Source organism: Triticum aestivum, chromosome 2D, assembly GCF_018294505.1.
Source record: "Triticum aestivum cultivar Chinese Spring chromosome 2D, IWGSC CS RefSeq v2.1, whole genome shotgun sequence".
Lineage (NCBI taxonomy): Eukaryota > Viridiplantae > Streptophyta > Magnoliopsida > Poales > Poaceae > Triticum > Triticum aestivum.
The window spans coordinates 505,969,946-505,984,129 of NC_057799.1; the positions used below are offsets into that span (position 1 = coordinate 505,969,946).

Consider the following 14,184-nt stretch of genomic DNA (forward strand, 5'->3'; position numbering starts at 1 on the left):
CAGTAAACATTTTTTAAATACATGGAGAACAATTTCTAAATGGAAGTGTTCCTGTTTTTTTGTAATTGTTCACGTATTTTTATATCGGTTAAAAGTTGTGTTTTTCTCAAAGAAAAAAGGCTGGAAAACCAGAGCAAACCCGGAAATCGAGAGAATAAATTGCTAAGACCGAACCATGCGAGCGCTCGGGGAAAGAGACATGGTGACATCCGGACCGGGGTCTGCCCAATGAAGCGAGCTTGTGTGTCATCGCAATTATACGACGCAATGGGCGTCATATAGGAGCACTCCCGTTTCTCTCTCAATTATACTATAAACCTCTTTTTGACAATGTTTCTCCTTCAAAGATCAGAATATGTGCACTTCGGGGCTTTTCAGAAAAAGATGCCACATGGCACCAGGTTCTCTCACGATGTGTTATGAGAGAAGCGAGAAATATTATTTTGTATCATCGATCCTAATTTACATCTATGAATCGAAAAAAAAGGAAAGCTTGACTTCTATTTTTACGAAAAGTCTAACGCCCACACGTGTGGGCGTCTGGCAACTCGCCCACACGCATGGACCCTCGTCTAATCAATTCTGTACGAATCTTGGCGCGTTCTAGCAGTTTTTGTGTGTCACGTAGGACTAAGCTGGTGCGTGGGCATTCATCCGGTCGCCCACACGTCCTTTTTCACCACACGGGGGGCTGGTGTGTGGGCGTTTAGCAATTCGCCCACACACTAGTTTCACGCACGCAGAGAGGGCTGGCGTGTGGGCGTTTATCACTTCGCCCACACGCCCGTCTCCTAGCCCACACCCAAAGCTGGCAGTTGCCATGTGTTTCTGCAGGTATATGTCAACTGCCCTAGCTTTTGCTTCTAAGCAGATGGCAACTCTTTTTTACCCGAGTTGCCATGTGTTTTTGCATGGTACATGGCAACTGCCGTAGCGTGCACGTAAGCAGATGGCAACTCTTCCTTTTACATGGCAACTGCCCTAGCGTGCTTGTGAGCACATGGCAACTCTCTCTTTTACCCGAACATGTTTTTTTGCCATGCCTTCTTGTAGTGCTACATGGCAACTGCCTAGTGTTTAGTGGGTGGCAACTCCTAAAATTTTGAAATCATGGCAATTGCAGTAGATCAGACCATACATGGCAACTGCAGTTGAGCAACCATGGCAACTGTAGTTGTCCGACATGGCAACCGAAGTTCAGCGACATGGCAACTGCAGTTAAACGAACATGGACGAGGGTCTGGACCATGGCAACTGCGGGACGCGCGGTGACTGTCACGCGGGCGTGCGGGACCACGAGGTACGAGGCCTGACGTACGGGGCGTGTGGGCGTCATCTATTTCGCCCATACGCACCCGTGTGAGAGGGATCGGGAGGGAAAAAAAGTGTGTGGGCATTACTTTTTTTGCCCACACATGGGTGTGTGGGTTGTTCCTCTTATACATCACACAAAATGTGTGGGCAGCCCCCTAACGCTCACACGTGTGGCACTTATCGGCGTCTTATTTTTAATGTGGAATAAATTGTGAGCTACTCCCTCCGTCCTATAATATAAGAGCGTTTTCTATACTAGTGTAGTGTCAAAAACACTCTTATATTATGGGACGGAGAGAGTAGTTTGGATTGTGTCCTCGTAACATCCGGCCAGGCTTGAAGCTTCCTTGTAAGGCTGGCTCAGGCGTCCGAGTTCAATTGCCTACAGACAATGGCAAACCTTATTTGGCGCAGTGCTACTCCGACGCGGAATCCTGCGTGATGGTTGCCAGCCCATTTATCTTTTTTCTGTTGTTAAACTTCAAAAAACGTGCGCGGGAGACGGGTGAGAGAAGCGAGAAATAATATTTTGTACTCCCTCCGTTCCGAAATGTAAGTCGTTTAAGGGTTTGACGTGTAAATTTCGTAACGCTACGAGAATTTTTCACTTTCCAGAAATGCCCTCCCACCACCGCTCGCTCTCACCCACTCGAGCTCACTCTCTCGTTCCCCTCTCACCCACCCGGCCACCCCTCTCTCGCTCCCCTCCAGATCCCCGTCGTCGCCGGCCTCTCCTCGCCATCGTCACCGCTGAGCCACCCCGCTTCCTCTCTTTCTCCGCACCACCGAGCCACCCCGTTTCCTCCCACCGCCAGAAATCCACCACCCGTAGGTCAAAACCTTGATTTTTTAGGCGCCGGCGATGAGCTTCTGGCCGGCGGAGGCGCTGGATCCGCGTGCTTCGACGCCGGCGACGAAGCGACATGGATCCGGGCGGGATGCTGCTGGAGGACTTCGGGCTGTGGGTGGACCTGGTGCGGCGCATCCGCGAGGTGCTGGCCAACTACCCGGAGGGCACCACCGCGCTGCGGGACGCCGGGAGCTCATCCAGAACGCCGACGATGCCGGGGCCTCGTGCGTCCGCCTCTGCCTCGACCGCCGCGCCCATGGGTCCCGCTCGCTGCTCGCCCCCGCGCTTGCACAGTGTACGCCAGCAACGACACCGCCTTCACCGACGAAGAGTTCGCCAGCATCCCCCGCATCGGCGGCCGCAAGAAGTCCTCCCAGGCCTGGAAGACCGGCAGCAAGATGGGCGCTAGCTACACTCTCTATCGCTGCCGAGCTCTGCTTTGAGCTGCTGCTCTTTCAATTTGAGCTGCGCTAGCTAAGCTCTTTCAATCTGAACCAGTACGTGTTCATTTTCTACTCGTACGAATGTAGCTGTTGTTTTGTGTTGGCACCTACGAATGCTGCTGCTAATTTGAGTTCTACTGTTAATTTGAGAACAATATGCTTAGCAAGGACCCACTGTTAATTTGGAGTAGCAACTGTACTCCATTGAAGTACTGTTACTGTTAATTTGCAAACTGAATTTGGAGTAGCAGCATACTGAATTTTGTATACTGAATTTGGAGTAGCAATTTGGAGTATGAAGCAGCTGTATGGATTACTGTTAATTTTGCATACTGAATTTGAGTAAAATGGAGTAGCTCTGTCACTGAATTTGGTTGGTAAAGATGCAGTAGCAGTAGGAGTTTTTACTGCACCTAACTAAGGTAGCTGCTGGGGTTAATTAGTTACCGCGCCTAATTAATTATCATGTGTAATCTGAACTGGTGTGTGTACCAAGTGATGATGGTTCTTAAGTTTAGCATGCATCACCAAGTTAATTGGGCGCCTAATTGCCAACTCTTGTGTCAGGAACATATATTCATAATGGAATAAAAACAACTTGCCAAGTTCTTTTGTGACTGGAACATATTCAGAATGGAATAAAAACAACTTGCAAAGTTCTTTTGTGACTGGAACATATTCAGAATTTATTTCTACTCCAGTTCAGTTGCTTAATTTTCTTGGAGTACATTTGCTTAATTTGCTTGGAGTACATTTAACTTGGAGTACTTCAATACTCCAAGATTTGCTTAATTTGTGAACTGGAGTAGTTTTCAGAATGGAATGAAAACTAATGGCAGTACATTTGCTTAATTTGCTTTGAGTACATTTAACTTGGAGTCCTCTGGTACTCCAAGATTTGCTACTCAAACAAATTTTGAGTACTTGCACTTGCACACAACACTACTCAGCAATTTTCAATTAATTTTCTTGGATTACTCCATCTTGCTCTGTTAGGTTATCTTGCATTTTCTGTTAATTACTCCATCTTGGATACTTGGAGCACTGATGATGATTGCTGCTGTTATGTTAGGACTTGCAAGCAGTAGTTTTAGTACTTTAGTGTAGGACTTGCAACAAGAGGAGAGCTACTGTAGTATACTCCTCTTGTGCCCTCCATATTCTTGATCTCTTCTTTTCTCTTCTCTCTCTTCTCTCTTCTACAGTAAATATGAGCCCTACAATAATATGATTTGTGACCTTGAATGTTTTTTTTCCATCAGATTGTTTTAAAGAAGGGCTAATGAAAAAAGATGTGTGAGGGTATCAGTCATTCTCATGCCGGCATGCTGCACTTTTCAGCTAGCAGGTTGGTATCTCAACATTTCTCCATTCAAGTCATTTCCCATAGTGTTTTTTCGAAGCACTAACTGCAGATTTGCATACTAAGAATGGCTGGAGTATTTTATTTACATCAAATTATGTCAAACAGTTTAGGTTGTTCAGTCATACCATAGTGTTTAAAAGTTTGGACATTCTGAAGATTCAAATAAAAATAGACATGTGCACAGTTTACTTGATCATGTCAAGTTACAGGTGAAAGTGACCCTCTTATGGGAATAATGAAGTACAGAAATGAGATCGAGTTCAAAGTAAGGCTGGGGTAAAATTTTCAAAGGCCATGATCTACTCCTTCCTGATATTCATGCTCCTGATATTCCTACTCCTATTCCTACTCAATTTTACCTTAAATGAGAGTAGCAATTATTTCTGCCCGTTAATTCATACTCCTACTGATTTGGAGTACTGATGAAACTAAGTCCAAACCTGTTCTAAATTGACGGTACTTGTTCATCTTTTCTATTGACAGTACCGGTCCAAACCTGTATTGATAGTACATGTTCTACTCAGTGTTCATCTTTCACTGTTCAATATCACTGTTCAGTTTCAGTGTTAAATTTCAGTATTACTCCAAGATTGTACTGCATGCAATTATTCAAGACAAATGATTACAACAAGTTTATGATCATCAAATTGTTTACTCAGATGCAGAGCGAGTACTGGGCGAGGAGATGAACCTAGGCGAGCAAAATTGAGAACTCCGGCTGGAGCAGCTCCTGTCCAGCGGCGAGGACTTCAGCGGCAGCAGCACCTGTGCGTGGGGAGGAACAACACCTGGGTGCGTGCAGGCGGCAGCTCGCCTCCAACAGTGGGCGGCAGCAGAGCACCAGCTCGCCACCACCAGGGGCCGGCAGCAGAGCACCAGCTCGCCTCCACCAGCGGGCGGCAGCAGAGCACCACCTGGGCACGCGCGGGCCAGGAGGGGCCCCTGGGCGTGGGAGAGGAGGAGCGCCTGGGCAGGGGTGGAGGTGGAGGGCGGGGGAGGAGGCGGAGGTGGAAGACGCCGAGGAAGAAGACGGGCTGATTCAAAGTTTGAACTGGGGGCATAAAGGTCCATTTGCCCATTTTCACCTGGTCGGAACATATTCCCCAGCGACTTACATTTCGGAACGGAGGGAGTATCATCGATCCTAATTTACATCTATGAATCGAAAAAAAGGAAAGCTTGACTTCTATTTTTAATGTGGAATAAATTGTGAGCTAGTTTGGATTGTGTCCTCGTAACGTCCGGCCAGGCTTGAAGCTTCCCTGTAAGTCTAGCTCAGGCGTCCGAGTTCAATTGCCTAGAGATAATGGCAAACCTTATTTGGCGCAGTGCTACTCCGACGCGGAATCCTTCGTGATGGTTGCCAGCCCATTTATCTTTTTTCTGTTGTTAAACTTCAAAAAAACATGCGCGGGAGACGGGTTCTAACTCGGGACCTGCACGTTCGAAGAGAAGCACACAAACCACTAGGACAATCTAAGACTTGTGACCAGTTATTTCTTTTCTTCCTTTTGTGTTTTTTCCAGTTCTCGGAAGCCCCAGTTTTGGGTAGCTTTCTGAAGCGGCCTTTTCCGGTTCGCTGGACAATCTCCAAAATGGTTCTTATTTCATTTTTTTCTTGTTAGTTTTCCTTTCTTTTTCTTTTTCTTTCTTTTCATAAATGTGCAATTTTTTTTCTAAAAGTCGATTATTTTTTCCCCAATTAACTAAACTTTTTGACAAACTCGTGAACTTTTCAAAAACATTGATGAACTTTTTTTTTCAAGATTTTGAATATTTTAAAAAATCGATGAACTTTTTCAAATTGTGATTTTTTTCAAAATTTATGATTTTTTTTCAAATTTATGATTTTTTCCAAAATGATGAACTTTCTAAAAATTCTATTGACTTTTTTGAAAATGATGATTTTTAAAAAAATGATGAATTATTTTCAAATTCGATGAACTTTTTTCAATTTTGATGATTTTTTTAAATTTTTTATTTCAAACTCAATAACCTTTTAAAAATTTTGAACCTTTTTTGTTTTCTTCGTGAACCTTTTTTTGCAAATTTATGATCTTTTTTTAAATCTAAGTTTTCTTTCATTTTTTGACGATTTTTTAGATTCGTTGTTTTTATAAAATTCCAATAGTCAAGGGTCAATGGTTTGATCAATAAAAGTGTGGCTGGTCAAAGGCTGATTTGTCAACCCATCATCGAGCGGCCTGAGTGATCTGTTTAGTTTTTTTAATGCTTGTTTGGCAAGGCCCAAGAGACTCACGTGTGAGCGCCAGGAACATGATGTGGCGACAAAGGCGCTGACTAGGAATACCCGTGGACGACAGCTGTCTGGGACTATATTTGAAGAACTTTGCTCTCCTTAGATGGGCCTGTGGGCTGATTTAAGTCAAGAACTCATCGGGCCTTGCTAGAAAGTAAACAACTTTCAAGCTAAGCTGCCTGGACCAGGAAACAAATATTTAGAATTCAAGTCTAGGCCGGACTAACCATCTATCTTTGCTTCAAGTCAAAGTTGCATACGAGTCATCCCTACCACTTGTATGGAAATCTTTTGAAAAATTGGAACCATGTGGAGTTTCTTTTTTAGGGGGGGGGGGGGGGGGGATTATATTGATGAGATAAAAAAATAAAATCATCTTGACATAAAAAAGCGGATTAAAGCTAGTTTTGAAGCTTTGGTAGGTTATAAATGTAAACTATGACAATGTTGTGGAAGTTTATTAGAAAATTGTATAGCTTTAGACATGCTAATTGAAAGTTTAGCGAGTGCATGCACATAAATTGCCAATTGCACGCAATGTGCCCTGCCCTTCAGTAACTATGTTTAGTTTTGTTGGGGAACGTAGTAATTTCAAAAAAATTCCTACGCACACGCAAGATTTTGGTGATGCAAAGTAACGAGAGGGGAGAGTATTGTATACGTACCCTCGTAGACCGTAAGCGGAAGCGTTTATCAATGCGGTCGATGTAGTCGTACACCTTCACGATCCGTCCCGATCAAGTACCGAACGTACGGCACCTCCGCGTTCAGCACACGTTCAGCTCGATGACGTCCTCGCCTTCTTGATCCAGCAAGAGGGGTGAAGTAGTAGATGAGTTCCGGCAGCACGACGGCGTGGTGACGGTGTTGGTGAAGAACCATCTCCGTAGGGCTTCGCCTAAGCACTACGAAAACTATGACGGAGGATAAACTAGAGGGGACGGGGTTGCCGGCACACGGCTTGGTGTTTCTTGATGTGTCTTTGGTGCTATCCCTGCCCCTCTATTTGTATGTTGAGCCCTGGTGTCGTGGATTTGTCACGACAGATGTCCTTAGTGTCAGGACTTAGTCGCGAGGCCAACACATCTATGTAGTAGCTTGAGAGGGGTTGATCGGCATGAGAGACGCAACACACAAGACAAGGATTTAGACAGCTTCGTGCCCTGGGAAACATCATCCGGAATAGCCCTACATGCTGTTTGTGGCTAGGTCTCATTATGCTCATGAGGGAGTTGCCGCATAAACCGGCTCTCCTCTTAGATGTGTCTAGCCCCCTGCCCCTCCTTATATAAGTTAGAGGGGCGGGTTACATGTGGAGTCCTAGTAGGACTAGGACTAGTCTATCTTCTTTTACAAGTTGATTACAAGTCCGGGTCTTGCTTCCCCGTAAAGGAAATATTCGTCATCCCTTTCCTCTTAATCCGGCCCATCATAACGTGAGCCGGCCTTCTGGGCTTTGGGCCTTGTTGTCCATCTGACCCGCCCGCCGGGTTACTAATGAGTCGCCAAGATCAGACAGGTTATCTGTGAATCGCCTCTCGGCGGGTCACGAGTGAGTCAGCAATTTCGGACGGGTCATACCGCGGGGTATATCCCCGACATTAGCCCCCAGTTTGATTTGGATTTATCCATGTTAAACTGATCCTGTAAAATAAACACAAGAACAAACTTGATAGGTTGTGCTCCGGGTTAAATTTTTGTAAGCCGGCACCTGATCATCTTTAAATCCTTGTCATTTCCTTCTTGATACATGCCCATGAACTCATAGAAAATCTCCTTTCGTAGATATGTTCAAATTTTGTCAATGCAAAAAATCCAGATACTTCTTTTAAGAAATCCGGGTCAATAGGCCAGCTTCAGAGTCAATTTGCTGGCATTGGTCTCTTGTAGAGAAATATTGTAAGAAATAATCCACTTGAATCGGCTTCCAAAGCGTCGGCTTAAAACATATTGGTCTTGAAATACTCATCTGACTTTCAGCCGGCTTGAAGAGGTAAAACTTGCCGGTTTATCATAACCAAAATTGTCGGCTTGTAAATATTGATAGCACCGGGTCATAACTGTTGCCGACGCCGGGTCATAATTATTGGTGACACCGGATCATTATTGTTGCAAACACCGGGTCAATCTCATTTGCTCAAAACTGAGAATTTGAAGATTTTTCCCCCTTATATGTATATCACCTGTAGCCCCCAAGTGCCGGGTTGTCATGCTTGCAGCAACCTGGGACTTGTAATTGTCTTATGCTCATAAAACTTCAACCAGTGTAGCCCCCAAGGGCCGGGTCATTATGCAATAATGAGCAGGAACTTTGTAAATATGATCATGTAAACTGGAGCAGCAACGTGTAGCCCCCAAGGGCCGGCTCAGTAAGATATTACTGAGCTGGGACTTTGTATATAATTCATTGATAATAACATCATATAATGTAATCTCCACCATGGGGCTTGAACCCGCGTCCATAAGGTTAAGAGCTTTGTACTCTACCAACTGAGTAGTGGATCTTTCAATGTAATGGACTGAGGTTTGTGTACCTTGAATTTTCGACAGGAACAATTGGTAGCCCCCAAGGGCCGGCTCATTTAGAATGTGATGAGCCGGGTCTTCAATAAGTTGAGCAAAAAATGACTTTGCATTAGCCCCCAAGTGCCATGGTGCATTCTGGCAGTGACATGGGACTTTGCATATTCGATGTAATCTCAATTTGAATAATGTAGCCCCCAAGTGCCGGGTCGTAAGCCTGTAGCGAGTCGAGACTATTCCTTTCATTGTAGAATAAATCATATCCATTGATAAAATACTAGCCATTGCGCTGAAGCGACTTTGAAAACCTCAATCATAATATTAGTTACTGATAAACATAATAAAAATCCAGCCTTGTTGGCTATTAAAGATTTGGATAACCCGGTTTGAAAACCTCAATCATTCAATACCATAATGAAAAATCCAGCCAAGTTTGGCTATTTAAAGATTCAAGTACCTTATCTGTTGACAAGTAAATCCGGAGTTTTAAATACCCGGCGGCTCTTGGCCGATGGCGATTTAATACGCCTCCATGTAAGCCGGAATTTTTATAACCCGGCTATTTATAGCCTTTGAGTAAATCCAGCACGGATGATCATCTGAAGCATCAATTTTATATAAGTCATAGTTCTGCAAAACCTGCACAAAGTTTAAACAACATACGCCCTGGCGACTTAATGTCAAAAGCCAGGGCAGGTAACCACCCAAATGTAGTCTTATCCTGTGATATTGAATTTGCACTGTCAGTCTATGTGACCTGCACAGTAAGGGTGATAACCCAATCTTTGATACGCACATGATTCCAATGGCGTAATTCAAAATATACCGGCGGCTTAAAGTCCATAGCCAGGGTTGGTTTAAACATAATCATGTATAAACAATATCATACCTATGATATTGAATCGTACTGTCGGCTTATGATACCTGTGCAGTAAGGGTGATAATCCAAAACTAGTTAAACCTTCCAAGTATTAATATTGTCATATGCTAGCGACTTGTTCGTCGAAAGCCAGGGCGGGTTAATAGAAACCACATATATATGCTTCAGATATGAGCAAAAAGTCTCAAAACTCAAAAGATTGTGTTCAAAAAACTTAATCCAGACAAAAAGAAAATCAAGGCTTCTGATTCGAATACGATCAATAAACCGTTCCAAAGGGGTTAAGCTAGGATTCGAATACGATCATGTAGCCCCCAGTGGCTTTAGCGTTAACGATCAAGAGGGTACCGACAGCTATGTTCTCTTTGGTTCAAATACTACCTATGTTTGAACAGGAAGCCCCCAAATGACCTTGAGAGTTGTTTAACGACGCTGATTCGGATACGATCCACGTCGGACCCAAAAGGGGTTGAGCTATGATTCGAATACGATCAAGAAGCCCCCTCGTGAGTTTGGCAGTGTGCCGATCAAAAGGGTACCGACAGCTATGTTCTCTTTTGTTCGAATACGACCTATGTTTGAACAGGAAGCCCCCAAGTGACCATAATAAGATAAGCCGTAAGGCAGGACACCCATGTTTGAACCGCGCATCATGGCAGCAAGTTCTCTTTTGGCAACCCTTAATTTGTTTGAGAACTCGAACTTGCGAAAGATTAATTCTTTTTGAACCGAAACTTTAAACTGGATTTGAGAGCTCAAAGCTTTGTAAGAGACAAATTTACCTTGAGCCGGATGTTGAACCGGATTTGAGAGCTTCAAAGCTTTGCGGGAGAAAGATGTCTCTTGAGCCGGATTTTAAACTGGAATCTTTAATTTGAACCGGCAATTTTCTGACGGCCTTTAAATTTTCATCAATATGGCGGTGGCCTCCGGAACCGGGTTATCCTTCCCTCCAATGACCCGGAGTTCCCGAGTCATGTCATTGTAGCCCCCGAGTCTCAAGACGACTCGAGGAGTTGGCTTGAGATTCTTCATATTTAACCGTGATATAAACCGGCATGAGTTATCCAATAACTTAGTGATATAATAATCCCTTTTTGCAGTGGACAATTTGTCCTGCATTGAAAAACTTGCAAGCCAGAGTAATTGCTCTTTTAAAGAAAACAATATATAATATAATATAAAAATATACTGGATGGATTTCACCTGATATGTTAAGCCAGAAATTATCCGCTGCGGAGCTGATGATCACTATGGTGAAGTTAAAACCAATCACAAGCGAGTCGGCCACGGATGTAGACAGATGAGTCGGCCGAGGCATTGTAAACCGGTGCGAACGAGCAAGTTGTCCTCCGCGTTGTAAGCCGGTGCGGACGCGTGAACCGGCTGCAAGGGCGGATGGGCAAGTCGTCCGTGGCGTTGTAAGGCGGCGCGGCCGGGCGAGTCGGCCACGACGTTGTAAGCCGGTGCGGACGCGTGAACCGGCCGCAAGGGCGGATGGGCGAGTCATCCGTGGCGTTGTAAGGCGGCGCGGACGGGCGAGTCGGCCACGGCGTTGTAAGCCGGTGCGGGAGTCCGTTGAGTAAGGACGACCACCTGTGCCGAATGATGTTGGCACACCTCCATCTCCGCAGTATAATGCCACTTTGTAATGAATAATTCTCTTGTATATAAAACACAGCAGGGCAAAGTAGTTTTGCTCGGATGAATTAATATGTGCTTAAAATAAATAGGGCAAACATCACCTGGTATTTTTCGGATGTTGATAGCAGCTCATCTGAACATCTCCAGCAGCTACCCTTCCCTGATAATAGCCATACACGTGACCATACCATCAAGTACTGCCAACGCATATGGCACAGTAAGCCGTGCGGATGGGCGAGTCAGTAGCGGCGTTGTAAGCCGGTGCGGACGAGAGAGTCAGCCGCGGCATTGGAAACGGCACGGACGCGGGCAAGTCGGCCATGGGCACGGACAATGAGTCAGTCGCGTGTGTTCATATAGCGGGAGTAGTGATTTTTCCATGTATCCGTCGAGCAGCATGGCACGGACGAACGCCAGCGCAGAATAATACTGGCCCGCACTCCATATCCATAGTACCTTTGTGATGGATATTTATCCTGCATTTGAAACACACATACCAGAGTAGCTTGTTTTTTTGAAATAAATAAATAAATATGCGCTAAAATAGACCGGACAAATATCACCTGGTATTTTTATATGTCAGGCGCTTATACTGGATAAGCACATTTTGTTCCGCGGATAACTCAACCTCGGAACCTGAACTGTGCATGTGCTTGGTCCAGTGACTTGTGCCCAGCCTTTGGGTTTCTTCCGAATGCGTGAGGGGTATCATCTCTGGAGACTACTTCTTTCATGTATCTCACACTTATTGCTCCAACAAAGGCAGCTCGCGAGCCGGCGGCTCTCGACAGAAACAGGCCAAGGGGTGAGGGCGGCGACTTGCGGCAGCCCAGACCAGCGGTGACTTGAGGTAGGAGCGGTGACTCGGCGTGGCAGCGACGTATGGCAAAAGCGGGTGAACGAGGTAAGCGCTCCTCAGGGACGAAGGCAGCGCGCTGACGGCTTAAAGCCGGGCCGGCAGAGGAAGAGCAAGGGCGCGGGCATGGGCGGTGAGCCTGCGCGCGTGCACAGGCGCTGACAGCAGTGGTGAGCCGGAGCGCGGGGAGCAGCAGTAGCCAGTCATTTAGCAGGGGCTGCTCGAGGCGGCGACTGAAGGGGGCGGGTTAGAGCAGCCAAGGCGGCTCAGCGGGCCACAGCCAGGACAGAGGCGACCAACGGAGGCGGCTCGACTGCGTAGGCGCGCCGGTGAGGTGCAGCCGCGACGCTGGGGGCAGGACGGCGATGATGCAGAGTCCGAGTCTAACCACCCGTCCGTGTCTTCGTCTTGGTCGTTGTCGTTTGATTGTCCGTGTCTTCCTTCAAGTCGTGGCCTTCATTTTTTTATTTTTTACTTTTAATCAAAGGCTACCCCAGCTTGGTAACTTTTCCTTAATCCTGGAATTTAACCTCCTCGTAGCTTCCTTGTAGTAATCAGAGTTGACAAAGAAAAAACTAACTTGGCCTTTAATGATGTACTAATCCAACACGTAATCTCCTTGGAGTGGTCTTCATCTAGCGTTATGGAGTGCCGGTGAATTATTCCAAAAACAATCAGACTGTAAATTGCGTTGCAGCCTTCCGTAGTACTAGAACTCCGATCTGATGCTTGCTACGAGTAATACCAACAGCGCCTGCCTCCGGACCTGTTGATGTATATGTGGAACAATAGTGAAACTCGGCGGCTTGCGTGAACCGCGCGCGTACGGCGGTTGGAGCAGTACTTCTGTTGAACTTGGCGACACGCGACAGCTACAGTAGAAATCGATCTCTTATCCGTATTCGATGGCTCGTGTAGCATCGGTGGCACACCGAACACCAAACCCTAATTTTCCTTCATATTGCAGTCTTCAAAATTTAATCACACTTTTGATCACCAAACGATGAATTCGCCGGATCTGCACGAGGTTTTTCCATGGCAGCTTATCTTGCGCGATTGTTTCATGCCGTCTCTTCTTCATCCGATCACTCATCAGCTTCTCGATCCCTAAAAGAATTCCCTCCAAGAACTCAACACCATCATGCGCCAGCCCCACGGTGGGCGCCAACTGCCGTGGATTTGTCACGACAGATGTCCTTAGTGTCAGGACTTAGTCGCGAGGCCAACGCATCTACGTAGTAGCTTGAGAGGGGTTGATCGGGACGAGAGACGCGACACACAAGACAAGGATTTAGACAGCTTCGGGCCCCGGGAAACATCATCCGGAATAGCCCTACATGTTGTTTGTGGCTAGACCTCATTATGCTCATGAGGGAGTCGCCGCATAAACCGGCTCTCCTCTTAGATGTGTCTAGCCCTAGAGAGTATTTTCTTGTCTGTCCCTCTTGGGGAGCCCTGTGTAACATCCCAAATTTTCAATTTGGAATGTTATACACTAGATCATCATTGCATAGCATATTTTATTGCATTTTGGCTAATCCTCGAAATCCTAAGCAGCTCAAGGACCCTCGAAGAGAGTTGGGGATTTCCCGGTTTTCATATTTGATTTTCATCAAATTATGAAACGAGGATTTTGGTTTTAATTATTTTTCACTCCGAAAAATATTTCATATAAAAGTATATGAGAGGAGAAAATATGAATTCTCCAAAATAATTGAAATATTGGAGGAAAACTATTAAAATCAAATATTCGATTTTATTTGGATTTTATTGCATTTTATTTGCATTAGAAAAATTTGCACGTTTTCAAAATTGCATTTTAGGGCCAAGAAAATGTTCATCACGTTCTAATTATTTTAATTAGACGGTGAAAATTTGTTTTGGTATTTTTAGATTCTTATTTATTTTTCTAGGATTTATTTTAGTTCGACGTAATTTTAAAAAAAATCAGCCGCACACCGAACTGGGCCGAAGGCCCAGCCGGCCCACCTGCCGCGCCGCCTCGCCCGAATCGTGGCCGAGCCGGACTCCCGCCGGAGTCCGGGACG

At 45.4% G+C, this 14,184-nt stretch overlaps 1 long non-coding RNA gene across 1 annotated transcript; it reads left to right on the forward strand.

Annotated features, from left to right (window-relative positions):
• The first annotated feature begins 1,868 nt into the window (after window positions 1-1,868).
• On the forward strand, window positions 1,869-5,204 carry LOC123054107 (uncharacterized). Its single transcript, XR_006426049.1, has 3 exons — window positions 1,869-2,661; window positions 3,870-3,955; window positions 4,633-5,204. It is a non-coding gene; the product is annotated as an uncharacterized lncRNA (long non-coding RNA).
• The last annotated feature ends 8,980 nt before the right edge of the window (window positions 5,205-14,184 follow it).